This window comes from Thamnophis sirtalis, unplaced genomic scaffold (assembly GCF_051295495.1).
Source record: "Thamnophis sirtalis isolate CommonGarterSnake01/CBP01778 unplaced genomic scaffold, rThaSir2_p1.2 scaffold_14, whole genome shotgun sequence".
NCBI lineage: Eukaryota > Metazoa > Chordata > Lepidosauria > Squamata > Natricidae > Thamnophis > Thamnophis sirtalis.
The window spans coordinates 34,103,288-34,118,750 of record NW_028261394.1 but is presented as its reverse complement, the minus strand read 5'-3'; the positions used below and the strand labels follow the sequence as shown (position 1 = coordinate 34,118,750).

The 15,463-nt window shown below is 40.8% G+C and overlaps 1 protein-coding gene across 5 annotated transcripts in view; it reads left to right on the top strand.

Annotated features, from left to right (window-relative positions):
* Positions 1-724: 724 nt before the first annotated feature.
* The window catches only part of CDH8 (cadherin 8), a 258,031-nt gene continuing 243,292 nt past the window's right edge, over positions 725-15,463 (top strand). For 2 of the 5 annotated variants that reach the window (XM_087729071.1, XM_087729068.1), the window contains exons 1-2: positions 2,662-2,867; positions 4,987-5,064. The gene's annotated coding sequence lies outside the window, so the exon portion shown is untranslated. Of the gene's footprint in view, positions 1,185-2,661; positions 2,868-4,986; positions 5,065-15,463 lie in introns of those variants that run through there. The other 3 variants (XM_087729070.1, XM_087729066.1, XM_087729067.1) reach the window with 2 other exon arrangements.

Genomic DNA, 15,463 nt, shown 5'->3' with positions numbered 1-15,463 from the left:
CAATTCCTGTGTTCTTATTCATGTTTATTCTTATTCCTGTTATCTTGTTCATGTTTGGCAAACTAAACAAAATAAAATAAAATAATAAAATAAAATTAAAAAAACATAATAAAATAATAATAATAAAATAAATAAAGGGGGCTGTTCTTTAAAAGCAAGCCAACCCACCCACCCTTACCACCAAGAGGACTAGAAAGTTGAGCGCTTAGCTAGCCTGGGGTGGGGTGGGCGCCGGGGGAGAAGCGGGCGAGGGAAAGCGGGAGGGTGTTGGGGGAAAGCCCCCCTCTCCTTCTCCCCTTCCCTCCTTGTCCCCCCTCCCCACTTTCTCCCCACCGGCTTCCCAATCAAAAGTGTCAAGGGAGGAAGAGGAGGCGTCTCACTCCTTCCCTCAGCTCACTCCCCCCCCCCACCTCGCGCTTCCCTTTCGGGCGGGCAGGAGCGTAGAGAGCGCGTGGGGGGGGAGCGCGCGCATGTTGAGGGGGCGCGCGTGCGCGCGCGGAGCCCGCCGGCGTCTGAATGAGCGGATTTATTTCGGAATCTCCCTCCCTCCCTCCCTCCCTCTCGCTCGCGTCGCCGGAGATGGGCTTTCGCAGCCGCGCTTGCTGCTGCTGCCGCCGCTGCTGCTGCTGCTGCCGTTGCACCCGCCGCCGCCGCCGGAAAACCTCGCGCCGTCAGACGGAGCTCCGGCACTGAAGGGGGGGTGGGGGGAAGAGAGAGAGAGAGAAAGAAAAAGAGAGAGAGAGAGAGGAGGGGGGCTAAAGCCACAACTCCGCCGCCCTTTCGCCCCGAAAGAGAGCGAGGGACCCCGAAAGTGAAGCCAGAGAGCCCCCTCCCTGAAAGGAAGGCGAGCCAGCCAAGCGGGGGTTGAAGAGCAACACTTGCGCCTCGCCGCCCGACAGCCCAACGCCGAGAGGCAGGTGGCTGACGGCGCTCGGGCAGAGCTCGCCCGGACTCTGGCTACCCAGTCGACCGAAGGAGCAAAGCGAGGCGACGCCGGCGGACGGAGAAAGTCTTCCCTCCCTCCACCTTCACCTCAAGCTTTGGAAGCGAAGCGGGTTATCCTGGGGTTGAGCCGCCGGCTTTCTTCCCTCCAACCCCCAGCCCGCATCCCCTCTCCGCCCCGAAGTAGTGGGACTTAGCCAGACGTGTTTTTGGTTCCTCTCGCCTTCGAGCGAAACAACCCCGTAAGTCCTGCTTTTGAGAATAATTATTGTGTTATCATCATCATCATCATCATCATCATCATCATCATCATCATCATCATCATCTTTGCCCCCCCCCTCACTCCATCACCAGCGACAGCTTTCTCCCCTGCTCAAGGAAGGTCCTCACCGTCAGAACTAGCACCCGGGGAAGAAGAAGAGGGGTGGTAGTGGTGTTGGGGGGCTAGGGGGCAAAAGTGTCTTAACTCGGATCGCTCAGCTAACGAATTTCTCCTGCCTCCTTTCCTGGCTCTGCCGTTCCTTCCTGGGGATTCCTGGCTTTCGGAGAAGATTGGGGGGGGGGGGGGAGAGAGAAACGGCGGAAGGTGCCAGTTTTTCGGTGGGAGGCGCACTTATTGAAGGTGGGAGCTTTTGGTTCGCAAGCTCTAGCGCACTAGCTTCTTCCTCTCCTCCCCCCCCCCCCAATCATTTTTTTCCACCAGCTTGAAGATAGGCTTACAGCCAAATCTTGAAAGACATTGCTCTTGTTGCCGGTATATACTGAAATGAACACCTCCTCCCTCCCTTACACACGTAGAAAAAGAATGAAAAAGGAAAATAAAAGAAGGGGGAGGGAGACATCCGTTCATCAGATCCAAAGGAGGAGAAAGGTGCAATGGATTGAAAGAGAGGAAAATAGCAACATCTCCCCGACCCCTCTGAAGGAGGAATCATAGAATCCATAGGGTTGGAAGGGGCCTTGGAGGTCTTCTAGTCCAACCCCTGCCGAGGCAGGAGTCCTCATCCCATCTTTGACAAATGAATGTCCAATCTTTTTCTTGAAAGCTTCCAGTGATGGAGCTCCCACAACTCCGGGAGGCAAGCTGTTCTCTTGCTTAATAGTTTCTCACCATCAGGAAATTCGTCTTATGCCCAGGTTGGATCTCCTTCTTGGGATCTTTCCATCAATTCATTGCTTCTTGCCCAGGAGAACCAGAACTAGCTGTCCAGCCTCCTCCCGGTTTCCCAAAGCAGGCAGTATTTGAGTTATGCAATATAGAGAGCATCCCCTGCAGAAAACCCGTCATCTTATCTACAAGTTGTTCTTCTCCTCCTCTATTTATTCGCTAGGCTGTCTACTTCAGAAGCCGAGCAGCTAATACAACATGAAACTTGCAGAAATCACCTTCGCTCCGGTCCCATATTAATGGCATCTTTGAGCAAGCTCAGTAGACATTCAAAGGCAGCTCTTCTTAATCTGTCTCTCCCCTCCAGCCCCCCCCCCCTTTTCAGCATTTCATTCTGAATCGAGGAAGGGTCAAGGCTTGGAAAGAATAACATGTTCTTTTTTGCATTTCTGCTTAAATCTCGCAGCTTCTGGAGGTAACATCCCCACCAAGCTGTCAGTCTTCCCTGCAGAACACAATGAGCCATAGCAGAACATTTTGTTCAGCTGGGGTGAGAGGGGGGGAAACAAACCAGATGAAGGCTCAGAGGCTAGGGAGGGCTGCCTGCAGATCTACCCTTTCCTGCGGGTGATGGTGGTGATGGTGAAAGACTATTAAGGGGAAGAAGAAGAAAAACATCCTTGTGGACTGATAGCCTTAGTACAAATGCAGATTCCATGGTGATGTGAAGCTTACAGCTTCTATCTTAACTTGAACAGCTTGAAGAGAGAACAAGATGGAATCATTCCAAAGCCAAATGAAACACGGATGCCAACAGGTACCAAACTCTGTTAAGTCTCAACCCCATTTTTAAATCCCCTTGGCTGGCGAAATACTGTGATGCATGGTCAGCTTAGAAACTATTGATCCTTCAAAAGGGTCAAGAGGTCAAGAGAGACAGGAGGTTGACCGGTGATACCCAGGGATATCTCGGCTTCATTCTATGTTGACCCCATAGTGTTAATAGATGCGGTTCTCGAAGCTTAACTGGGTTTGCATAAACAGAAATCTAACCGTTGTCCCCTTCAGTTGTAAGGGAACAGCGTGAGAGTTAAGGGAGTTGTGCCAAAGCCTTTTAAAGTTCATTCACCCTTTAAAAAAAATCCCAAAGAAATTTGTTGAGGGGCTGGGGGTGGAATAAGGCTCTTAGTTTTAAGAAATGATTTGGGTTTGCCGAAAGCCTGTTTTCCTTGGCATTGTTGCAACTTCTTTGGAAATAGATTTGCATGGAGCTGTCCTATGTGAGGCTTTGGGTAGAGGCAAGGAATCCAAGCAACGATCCTTTGCAAATTAAAATCAACAACAATATGGACCCTGGGAATGCCTTCCCCAGAAATGCAAGTTTTGTTTAAAGTATCCAAACCGGAATGATCCAACTTGTTAAATGGTCTCAGTTATGAGGCGGGTTGGAAAAGCCATAGGATGCGAAGGTCTGAATGCTGAAGATTGAGATAAGTCTCGTGCTGCAATGGCACGAAAGCATCACTCATTATTCACTAAATGAAAACATGACCAATAAATAAGCATAAATCAATCCATGCTTATCATAACTGTTGTGTAAGCTTTTTGCTGACCACTTTGGCTTTAACAAAATGAGAAGGGGAGAGGGGGAAAAATAATGTGGAGGAAACAAAGGGTAGCTATGAAGTAGTTTAATCTTTGAATATCTATCTCCATCTATGCAGACCCAATATCAGAAAGCAGAACCTTCCCTGTAAAATGCAGTCGATTCTGCTTTTCCTTTTGCAATATTCTTTATAGCTTTCATCCTCTCTCCTTCCTTTGACCAGCTTAAAGTATATGATGCATAATATCACAGGTAACCGTGATCAGACAAGTATTTGGTTGAAAACTCAGGGAGGGGCCTTATCAGGTAGGAAATAAATAACAGCAGCCGCTTGTCATCAACAGTGTGCTTATAGTGCTTACATTTTTTGTTCCCACTAAATGGAATCAGTTGACCCCTTCAAAAGATGTTAGAAGGCAAACGTGCCTTTTAAATCAAAGGTCAGAGTTCTTGACAAATAACAGTTTAAATAAATCTCTCCAGCTCACATTCTATCTGCTGCATGAAATCCACTTTTTTTTCTGCTTCCATTAAAAAAAAATCTTTCCCTAACACCCTGGCAGGGAGATCTGCTATGATAACTTACAAAGAATATGGCCCAGGTTTATTTGAATTTCACTTTTAGATTGAATTAAAAGGTTGCCAAGGTAGCTACAGTCCAGTCTAGGATCTATTTTCGGTTTGGTTTGGGTTTATATCCATATAAAATAGCCCCAACTGTATTTTATCACTGCAGTGGATAGAATACTGTCAGCATTATTGGCTTTTTGTATAAAATTGTTCTCTGCAAGTTTTATTTATTTGGAGAAAGTAAGTAAAGATGTATAGAGCTTGATATTTTTCCAGCCATATATGTGTACAAACACACATGCATGCACTAACATTTAAGTCTAGATGCTATTGATACACTTTTTTTTTCTGGGGGGAAAAATAAATAGATCCAGGGATTTTAATCACCTGGTTTTCCAGGTAGATTTATTGTCAAGAGATGAAATTGTCTTTTTTTGGAATAGAACTTTAACATAAACAAGTCAAAAGATTTCTGAGAATTATGTAAGTCCCAACAGAGTCTTCCAATTGGGCATCTTTGATCACTGGAGAAATGCTTTAAATCAATGGTCAAATCTAGGATGGCTAGTCAGGCATAACACAGATTTAACATTTTAATGGGGAAATAATGCAATGTTAGTCAACCAAGATGTTGTCATGATGAGAGATAAAGTCAACAAGGGAAAGAAAATCCATACAAAGGGGATGCTTTCAGCGGAGTTGAGATTGAAAACTGTTGCTGACACAACCTACATGAATGCTTTGTTTTATGACATACCAGCACTGAAGTAAGAAACAAAACTCAGGCTGACCTTTAAGGAGTGACAACTACCTACAGAATGGCGATTGTGAAACTCAGGTTTTACCTTTCTTTCTTTCTTTCTTTCTTTCTTTCTTTCTTTCTTTCTTTCTTTCTTTCTTTCTTTCTTTCTTTCTTTCACTCATTTATTGACATCAAATAGATAGCCTGGTGTTGTTAGTGCTCTAGTCTTGCTATTTAATGTTTCAGATTTTTAAGCATAGAGAGATCATGAATGAATGAATGAATGGAATGGAATGGAATGGAATGCAAAGAAATTAACTTGTGTTCCTTGCATTCTACCTCATCGTTATGTTTTTGCTTTGATCTTGAATAGTTCAGGAAGACCAATAGTAAAAGTTTAGTGATAACAGTTTGTGTTTGTGTAGAATCCAGTTTAATAGTGACTCCAGGGCTCTCTAATCCTATAAAAGAGAAATATACATACTTGTAACTTCTTTAAATTCTTTGTTTTAAATACTTTGTTTAAAATAATTTTTACTTTTACTTTACAGACATAATTTTTGACAAACATTTGCATGCTTTATTATTATCTATCAATAGTGTAATTTATGTTGTATTTTACTATAGAGAGTTTATGCTATGTTGGCACTCTACTTTCTTCATTTGATTTGATTTTTATTTCATTTATTAGGTTGTATATGTTCTAGACTACTAGACATTGAATAAACTTACTGGTAACTACATAAGGGATCATTAAACTTTTGAACTTGTTAAATTATCAGAATTTTATATGGGTAATGAACTCCATATACCAATAGGAACAGCAGAGCAAGTTTTGAGCATGGGACTTGATTCAAAGGTGTTTGGAAGAAGGAATAATAACATCACTGTTAAACTATGGATATTTAAAAGTTAATTTATAAAGTTCTTCTACCCCTGCTTTAGCATGGATTTTTAGTTGCTATTTTGCAGATTGATTTATTGTAGGAATTTGACTCAAATTGTGTTGGAGTTTGTTGCTTGTGTTCAGGAATCCAATAATTAAATTTCTAGTGCTTCAATTTAATTCTTGGGAAATAACGTGTTCGTATTTAACTGGGCTGATCTGATTCTCTTTCTTTGTCTTTGCCATTGATGAGTGAATATTTCTATCTTATATCAGCAGTAAGAATATAAAAGAGTTACTCCCACCAAAAGATAGACATATGCCTCCAAGAAATCTAGAAGCAGATTATGAAGGCAGAGGGTTTTTTTTTTATTTTTTTAAACCACTTTGCAATTTCTGTAATTTGAAAAGCAAATGCATGTAGGACATTGATAGTGCTAGACAACATTAAATACAGTAAGTGTTTAGGAACCACATATGACATACTCATTTTACAAATCACATTCTGTTCAAATATTTTTTTAAAGGAATCAAATGTTCAGTGTTCTTTCCATTTTCATGCTGAACAGTTGAGATTTAGGATGTGACTGGAAGGTCACCAGAAGTATAGAATTTGACTTCGGGAGGTGTGTGATGTGTGTGTGTGTGTGTATGTGTGTGTGAAAATGAGATCAGCCTGGCAACTAAAGAGGGTCAGAGGGAGAAACCAGTTAAAGCTCTTTCATCTATGTTATAAATCTTTTCAGAGATCATAGTCTGATCCAGAAACTGTCTGTGTGTTTGTGTGTGTGAGAGAGAGAGAGGGGGGGGAGGGAGGGAGGGAGAGATGGACAGAGAAAAAGAGACAGAGAGAGGGAGACACACACACACAGAGAAAGACAGAGAGAGAGAGAAAGAAAAAAAGACACACAGAGAGAAAATGAGCGAGAGGGAGGGAGGGAAAACACAGTTTTATCTCAATAAACACAATAGATTTTCTGGAATCCTATATATATATATATAATATCAGATTTTGCAGAAATATGCATGTTTGAATACAAACACAATATTTGTTTCTTGAAGCAACAATGGAAAAGTTAGTATATTTATACACTAGCCTGTTTGCCTTGTCTCTGCAATATAAGTATTTTTTTTTTTTTTACAAAGATCTGTTTCTAATCTGTATATTATTTAACACAGTTGGCTGGGGAAGTTTTCTATCTCAAGCTGTAGGATGTATCCTTTTAATACAACTGGTTTAAGGCTGATAGGTCTTTCAAAACTGGAGGTTTGTTTCTTCTTGATCTATGGCAAAATCTGAAATAACCCTAAATTAAGCTGAGGCATCGCTTCAGAGTAATGCCATTGTAAACTACTGTTGAGCAGACTTTATTATTATGGATAATCTGCAACATCTCTTGGCCTTAAAAAGAGCTTAACTGTCAACCACTGTTTGGACTTTTCAGCAAATACAATCCCAGTTTCATTCATGTTAGTTTTGCAGAATCTCCTCAATGGAGAAGAGGCATCGCCTGGTGACTGAAAGCTTTTTTTCTTCTCTGAGCTTAGCATATCCACTTTCTAGCTTTCTCCATTTAAAACAACACACTTGCTTGGAACAATATGCTTCCGATAACGTCAAACATAGATGAGAGGGAGTGGAGATGGCTAGATACTCTGTTGTATTACTTTATGGGGAAATGGAGATGGTCTGTTTATGGCCACAAAACAGGACGGCAATCATGGGGTAAGGGCTGAAAAGAAGGGAAGAGTGAAAACAAAGAGCTTAGCTGGATTCAGTCCATTTCAGACATTATTCAAGTGAAGCCTTCCTTCGACTTGATATAGTCTAGATATAATGCCTATGTTGTTGGTTATTTTTACTAGCATTGGCAATGCTAGTTCAGAATTGATAGAAGTTGTGGTCGAACACATTCTGAAATGCTAATATGGGGAAAGCTGGGGAATGTACTATATGCATGATTTTGGAGCATAAAATATAAGTGTGACTAATTTATATTTTGCTGCGACCATGGAGTTGTTATAACCATGGGACCTACTTTAAATATACAATTATAAGCATGAACATGCTCACAATGCTGTTTGCTTGGCGACAGAACGTATGCGCTGACTGCATTTAAAAGCATTATGGCCTGAGATACTGTAAGGTCCACCCACATTAGATTTATAGTTGTAGATCCATACAGTTTGTCACTTGATATTACAGCCATGCAATTGGCTGATGTTTACTGATGATGGGGAGTCAATTTTTGGCTCATGAACAAATCTGAAAGTGGCCCCTTTGTCTTATAGGCCACTTTGACCGTGTGGGACAAAAGAACCTAGCTGCCTTCACATTTCTAGTTAAGGAGGCATAATTTGCTGCAAAACCAAATTAAAATAAATTTAATTCTTTACTTTAATTATTGATTTAGTTGCCTCACAATTCCAGAACGACTCTGTTCTGCTCATCATGTAGCAAACATAATAAAACACAATTTATTTGGGAACAAAGATATTTGAGATAGAAAAATTAACTTGCAGAATTGCTTTCAAACAACTGATATAAGGTTTACATGCCAGAAACAGTTTGCCGAACAATGGAAACAGTTGCTTTAGGTGGCACTTTCCACAGGGGGCACTGTTTCACTTGCTCCAAATGTCATATTCACATATTTTAAAAGCAGTGGATTTCCACGTAAAACAGAGATGTTGGAGGGGAAGGTATTTCAGATCTTGCACTGCATATTATGGACCTATCAGTAATAGCTGTTGTTGGTATCTTTTAAATGGTAAGCATCATTATATAGGATATTACCCCCATATAATTGATTGCTACCAGCCTCCTCCTGATTTTAATACTTGCCTCTGTGTTTCAAGTGGAATAGGAATGATACTTAGACATATACTGCTTCATAGTGCTTTACAGCCCCCTCTAAGCAGTTTATAGGCTCAGCATATTGCCCCCAACAATCTGGGTCCACATTTACAAGCCCAAAAGGATGGAAGGCTGAGTCAATCTTGAGCCAGTCAGGATTGAATTGGCAGTTGGCAGAGTTAGCCTGCAATATTGCATTCTAACCACTGCACCAACACAGCTCCTTACATGCATATTTTTTGCCAGTTACACAAAAAGATCTTTTCAAAATGAAAGGAATAGGTGGATTAATTTTGGATGAGAAAACAGAAACATTTTCCTGCTATTTTGATATCAAAAAGCAATTCACCTGGAATGCCATTTGATATGCAAGATTGATCATCTCCATATCCTCCTCCTCCTCCTCTTCCTCCTTCTCCTCCTCCTCCCTCTCCTCTTAAAAAAACCCCACAACAATTATGTGTGGTTTATGGAGTGCATAAAAACAAAGCAAAAAAAATGGTTTTATTGTGGAAAGTGGATCATTACAACTTCAGTGAGAAAAATTATAAGTGATGTAGAATTGCTAAGATTAGCTGAATATTCAAGATTAAAACTATCCTGAATGACTGCAGTGATACTTCTTTGATGTAGTAAATCAATCACAGGTGGAAACTTTTGGCCCTCAGGATATGGGAGCCATCAATACATTTCTGTAGTCTGCAGAACCGCAATTTCCTAAAATCAGGAGCATGGTTTTCTGACACAAAAATACATTATGCACAAAAATTGCAGAGTTAGGTTGAAATCTAGACTCACAGACTTTTTAAAACAATATCAACTTCCAAGCTCTTCCTACACCTCTAGAGAATATATATGTATTTCTCCAGAGGTGTAGAAAGAGCTTGGAAGTTTATATTTTTGGTCTTGTTGTATTTGGGTCTTTTCCCATGTAAGATTGAGATTGTCTTGGCAATGTTTCAGCGAGGTCTCACTCGCCATCTTCAGGCTGGGTTTTGGGCTTAAAGTGTGATAGGAGCTGCCGTCTTTCTATAAATCTTGGTGGGGGTGTGTGGAGTGCTACCAATCATGATACAACCACACAACCAATCATTCCACTTACTGAAACAAAGCCAGCACTCCACACACACACACACACACACACACACACACACACACACACACACATGGACATGCACACCCCAAGATTTATAGAAAGACAGCAGCTCCGATCACACTTTAAGACCAAAACCCAGCCTGAGTGAGTGAGACCTCACTGAAACGTTGCAAAGACAATCTCAATCTTACACCGGAAAAGACTTGAATACAACAAAATCAGCATACCTACACCCGTGAAAATCTATGAAACAATCTTACACGGGAAAAGACCCTAATACAACAAGACCAGCATACCTACTCCCATGAAAATCTATGAAACATGTTTTCGTAGTTTTTCACGGGTGTAGGTATGCTGGTCTTGTTAGATTTGGGTCTTTTTCCACGTAAGATTGAGATTGCCTTGGCAATGTTTCAGCGCGGTCCCACTCGCCATTGTCAGGCTGATGTTTTCGGCTTCATGCTTGTGAGAGTAAGGCATGGTCGGAGCTGTTGTCTTTCTATAAATCTTGGTGAGGGGTGTGGAGTGCTGGCTTTGTTGCTGTAAGTGGGTTGATTGGCTGTGTGGTTGCATCCTGATTTGTAGATGGAGTTGATGTTTGTAGATTGGTCGGGTGTTTTGTATCATCCTGTGTTGGCTGAGGTGCTGACTGTGTGTCTGTTGTTCTTTTGTGTTGTAACGACCTGGATGGTGGGTGGGGTTCGTTTGTTGACTAGAGCTGGTTTCCAGGCATCATCATGTTTATTCATGTTGTGGAGGTGTTTCTCTATTTCGATGGCTTCCATAATTATTCTCTTGTTGAAGTGTTCAGTTATAGAGATTAACCTGTCCTGTTGCTTTAAGGTACTGGAAAAGGAGGACGTTTTTTTTTTTTTTCCCCCCGACTGTATATATGTATATGTATTCACACCTGTTTGCATTTGTAGACTTCCAAAAGCATACTCAGTCTCCTCCCATAAATTATTAATTACAGAAAGTCCTTGGTTAATAATAATAATTAGGACCAGAATTTCTGTTGCTAAGCAACATGGTTCTAAAGCTTAACAACGCATGACTGCGCTGCTTATTGGCAAGATTTCTGACATTTCCATTGTCGTTAAGCAAATCCTGCCCTGTCATTAAACGTGACATCATAGAGTCACCCTATGCGTCCTTCTGCTGTCTTCCCCATTGATTTTGCTTGTCAGTAGTGAAGCCAGCAGTGAAGATCACAGATGGAGATCACATGACCTCAGGGGCACTATAATGTCTACAACTGGGATTGGTGGAAAGATCAGTGCTGTCATAAGTTCAAATAGTTGCTGAAAGAAGGGTCGTTAAGCAAGGGATACCTTCTTTGGATTTCATCTCTGTTTGGGATTGATTGGTCAAATAGAATGAGGGGAAAACAGACTCTGTTATTGAGTTTATCAATGTCTCTATATAATAGCCAGTGTCCCAATGGTTGTGATATTTAGGCATCTGCAGTTTCTCCAAAATTATAGTTACAGGTGGGGACACGGGAGCATCAAAAGGTTGAAAAAATAGCATACATCCTACTCCATGCAAAACACTGTTTTCAAAGATGAACTTATAAAGAGCATTAAAAGGGGCGGGGGAGTCCATAGCTAAAAATAAAGACTATTACTGCTTCCGGTCATATCTTTTTGTTTTTGTTTTTTGATGAATAAATTCTTTTATGTCTGTCCTCCATGACATTAAGCACATGAGACGATCCATTTCCTTTAGTAATGGCTTCCTTTATCATAGTAAGTAGGGCCCATTTTTAGCGTAGCAGTCAGAGTTGGGGAAAAACAACACTTTGTTGAATGAATAGTTTACATAAATATTGTGCCTTTATTCTTTGCGCGCACATAAACATCCTTTCCAAACATATTTTTTCCCCTCATTTAGTAGATGGCTTCATACATAATATATTCTTCAAAGGACACTTGAAAGTAAAATAACTGAGAAATAAAATAGGAGCTGGAAGTTTTTGTTTTTTTCCCCCTTCCTGCACCACGCTGGGAAAGAGAAAAAAACAAAACAAGCAGCAACTTGTAACCTATCAAGCTGAACGCAGACCACCCAGCCGTGCACTTTACTAGAGCTTGACAGCTCCTGGATTTGAAGTCCCAAGTGTGCGACAAAAGCCCGGAATATATCAAGTCACTTGAGGCCATAAATGGCTGACTGCCTATGTTGAGTTCTGGTGCATCACAGCTCTCCTCTGAGCTAGCAAACTTCCCACTGTCCCTCCCAGCTTTGCGTTATCCTGACCAGCATGGATAAAAAGTCTGTGTTTTAATTAAAAAATAAATAAATGCTGAAATCTTTGAGAAAACGAAATTGTTCTTATAGTCACTGAACTTGTCAAAGGCAACATCTGTTGCTGGCAGAGGGCAGAGTTAGAAAAAGTAGGTGTCCAATTTGTAGGATCCCTTTTGCTCTCTAAGCTGGGTTGATTTCTTGCAAACGTTTCATCACCCAATTAGGTCATATCATCAGTTGTAACAGCACTGAATGTATTACCTAGTTTCTCTGCAAGAAAACAACCCAGCTTAGAGAGCACCAACCCTGAGCTATAAATATTGACCTCTATCAGTGTCCAATTTTTTTCCAAAGGTCTGGATGAGTTGTGAAGCGACTGAAGTCTGCTCAGAATGCCATTGTTGTCTTTGTAATTTCATTTTATAAACACATGTATGGTTATTTATATTTTATGTAGAAAGGAATGTTAGGCCTTTTACCTGTTTAACAATTCTGGACAGCTTGCAAAGATGTAGCAACATTATTAAAAGTGAGGGGAAGCATATGTACACTCATATAATAAATACTCAACATTAAAAAAATGCAGCATTAAAAATCCTGCACTAATAAGCAAGACTTTAGTTTCTTCTTACATTGTAACAAAGAAGAGAATTTTCTCTAAACCAAATGGCAATTTGTTCCCTAAAATGTCCCTGCTTCAGAAAAAGTCCCTGCTAACTTAAAGGTGTCAATCTTATTATTAGGACTTGCAACAGATCGTGCCACTGATGGCCTAAGTATATAGAAGAATTATAGGGGAGAACATATTCTTGTAAATAACTTTGACAAAAGCCATCTGAAGATTTATATATCATTGTGGGCAGCTTGCATTGGACTTGAAAAATAACTGTCAGCCAGTGAACTTGTTTCTTCATAGGAGTTATGCAAGATAAAGTTTAACACTCACACCTTCTGGGCTATCTTCAAGGGATGACTCACAAAGAGTACATCACAACAGTTCCAATCTTAACATTATCAATTCATGAATCACTAGCTCGCTTTCCCTCCCTTCTGGGTATATCGTTCCTGCACTTGATGTTAACAGTTACTCCAGCAAGAATATTATGTCCAGGAGAATTTGAGAGCTGTAATCTTTATTCTTCGGGGAGAGTACAATTTCATCCAGCACAGTTGTCTCACTTAGAAGCCCCATCAACTCCTATAGAAGAGAATAACAGAGTTAGAAGGGATGTTGGAGGTCTTCTAGTCCAGCTTAGGCAGGAAACCCTACACCACTTCAGATTTTCCAAATCTCTTCTTAAAAACGTCCAGTGCTGGAACATTCACAACTTCTGGAGGCAAGTTGTTCCACCAATTAATTGTTCTAACTGCCAGGAAATTTCTCCTTAGTTCTAAGTTGCTTCTCTCCTTGATTAGTTTCCATCCATTGCTTCTTGTCCTACCCTCAGGTGCTTTGGAGCATAGCTTGACTCCCTCTTCTTTGTGGCGGCCCTGAGATATTGGAACACTGCTATCATGTCACCCCTAGTTTTTCTTTTCATTGAATTAGACATACCCTATTCCTGCAACCATTCTTCGTATGTTTTAGCCTTCAGTCCGCTAATCATCTTTGTTGCTCTTCTCTGCAACTCTGTCTTATCTATCTGATTTTTCCACTTCTGGATGTTATGCACGTTTATCTTCCTCATAAATGGCGAAAAAGCTAAAGAAGGAAAACTTTGCAAATGTTCTTAATCTTTACTGCATCCCCCAATATATGACAAATTGGAAGTTTGGAATTGCAATTTAAATCTCACAAGTTATTATTCTTTTTTTCTTTATTATTTGGAAAAAAACACTTTTCCTTTCCACTTTTCTGATCAAATGTTGTGTTCTGTTTTATGTGTTGAGAGAGTAGGGAAACAAAGGGAGGCGAGGGAGAAAAAGAGGACACAAAATATAATTATTTCAATGTGGTACATCCTATATAACACCCTCAAAAGATAGTTATGTTTATGTGTGCCAAAGTTTTTTTTAAAAAAAAAAATATTTAGGCATATGCCTAACACTATACGTATAGTACCGCATAATGGAGTGAGCTCCTGTTACTTGTTTCAGCTTCTGCCAACCTAGCAGTTCGATAGGATCCACCTTTGGTGGGAAGGTAACAATGCTCCGTGCGCCTTTGGCATTTAGTCATGCCGGCCACATGACCACTGAGATGTCTTCGGACAGTGCTGGCTCTTCGGCTTTGAAACGGGGATAAGCACTGCCCCTTAGAGTCGGGAAGGATTAGCACATATGTGTGAGGGGAACCTTTATCTTTACCTTAGTAATTTCTTACTTAGTGGTGTACTTGGTGTCTTCCTTTCTCTGATTTGCACCCAAGAACAATATTGCCCTTATTTTTGCAGTCCCCAAGCAATTAACAATTGGGGAAAAATACTTTTGGGAGATGGGTCATCTCACCATGATACATTTGACTGTGAGTATCTTTGCTCTCACTGTAAATAATCACTTCATTGTGTGATCAGTTCAAAAGCAACAAGAATAGGAAAAAGAAGAAAGTGTTTAAAAACATACAATGGTAGTTTCTGTGTTGTGTGGTGTTCAGGTTTGTGACTTTTTTTACTGAACAAATAAATTAGTAAGGTGAAATTAATTAATACATTATCTATCCTTTTATCTACCATTATTCTTACCTATAACAATTCTGTTTCAGCTTGAAAACACACCCGAGTCTTGTGGAAATGAGATAGTTTTTGCTTTAATTTAAATTGTTGCTGGTATTCTAGCACATAAATGTATAAAATCTCAATGGTAATGATGGTGATAAAAGAGACAACTTTTTCTCAAACTTCATCCAGTTTTTTAAAAGTTCACATTCTCCTTTTCTGGAGCTGTGCCAAAAGGAGAACTGTAGCTTAAGGTTGCAAAAGACCTAGAAATGGCCTGATTGATATTTTTTTCTGCCAGTAAGGCCTGGCAAACAGTCTTTCAAAGGAATATTTATGAATACAGACCTTATCTATCTTAGAAAGCTGCCATGTAAATATTTTCCAAAGGAGGTGCTGTGCAAGGAAAAACTGGGCACAGAGTCTCTGAGATTTACGGACAGATCTTCACACTTTTGAAATGAATCTTTTATCTCCTATGGGAGGGGCCAATCACCTTCCACCTGGATTTTACTCCCAAGTCTACCCTGATTTCTGAGTTGTTCTTTTCTTCTGGCAGCTCTGCACATGCACACACTGGGAACAGGCTCTAGCTGTTCCTCTGCCTCAGTGCTTTCTAGCTCTGTAGGCATCTGATCACTGCCAGACGGCCTCGGTCCTGTCTCTGCCTCCGATGCAGAGCCCTCGTTTGAGCCTTCCTCAGCCTCCAGGACTGACTGATGCTCCTCCCCAACCTCCTCACTGTCTGACTC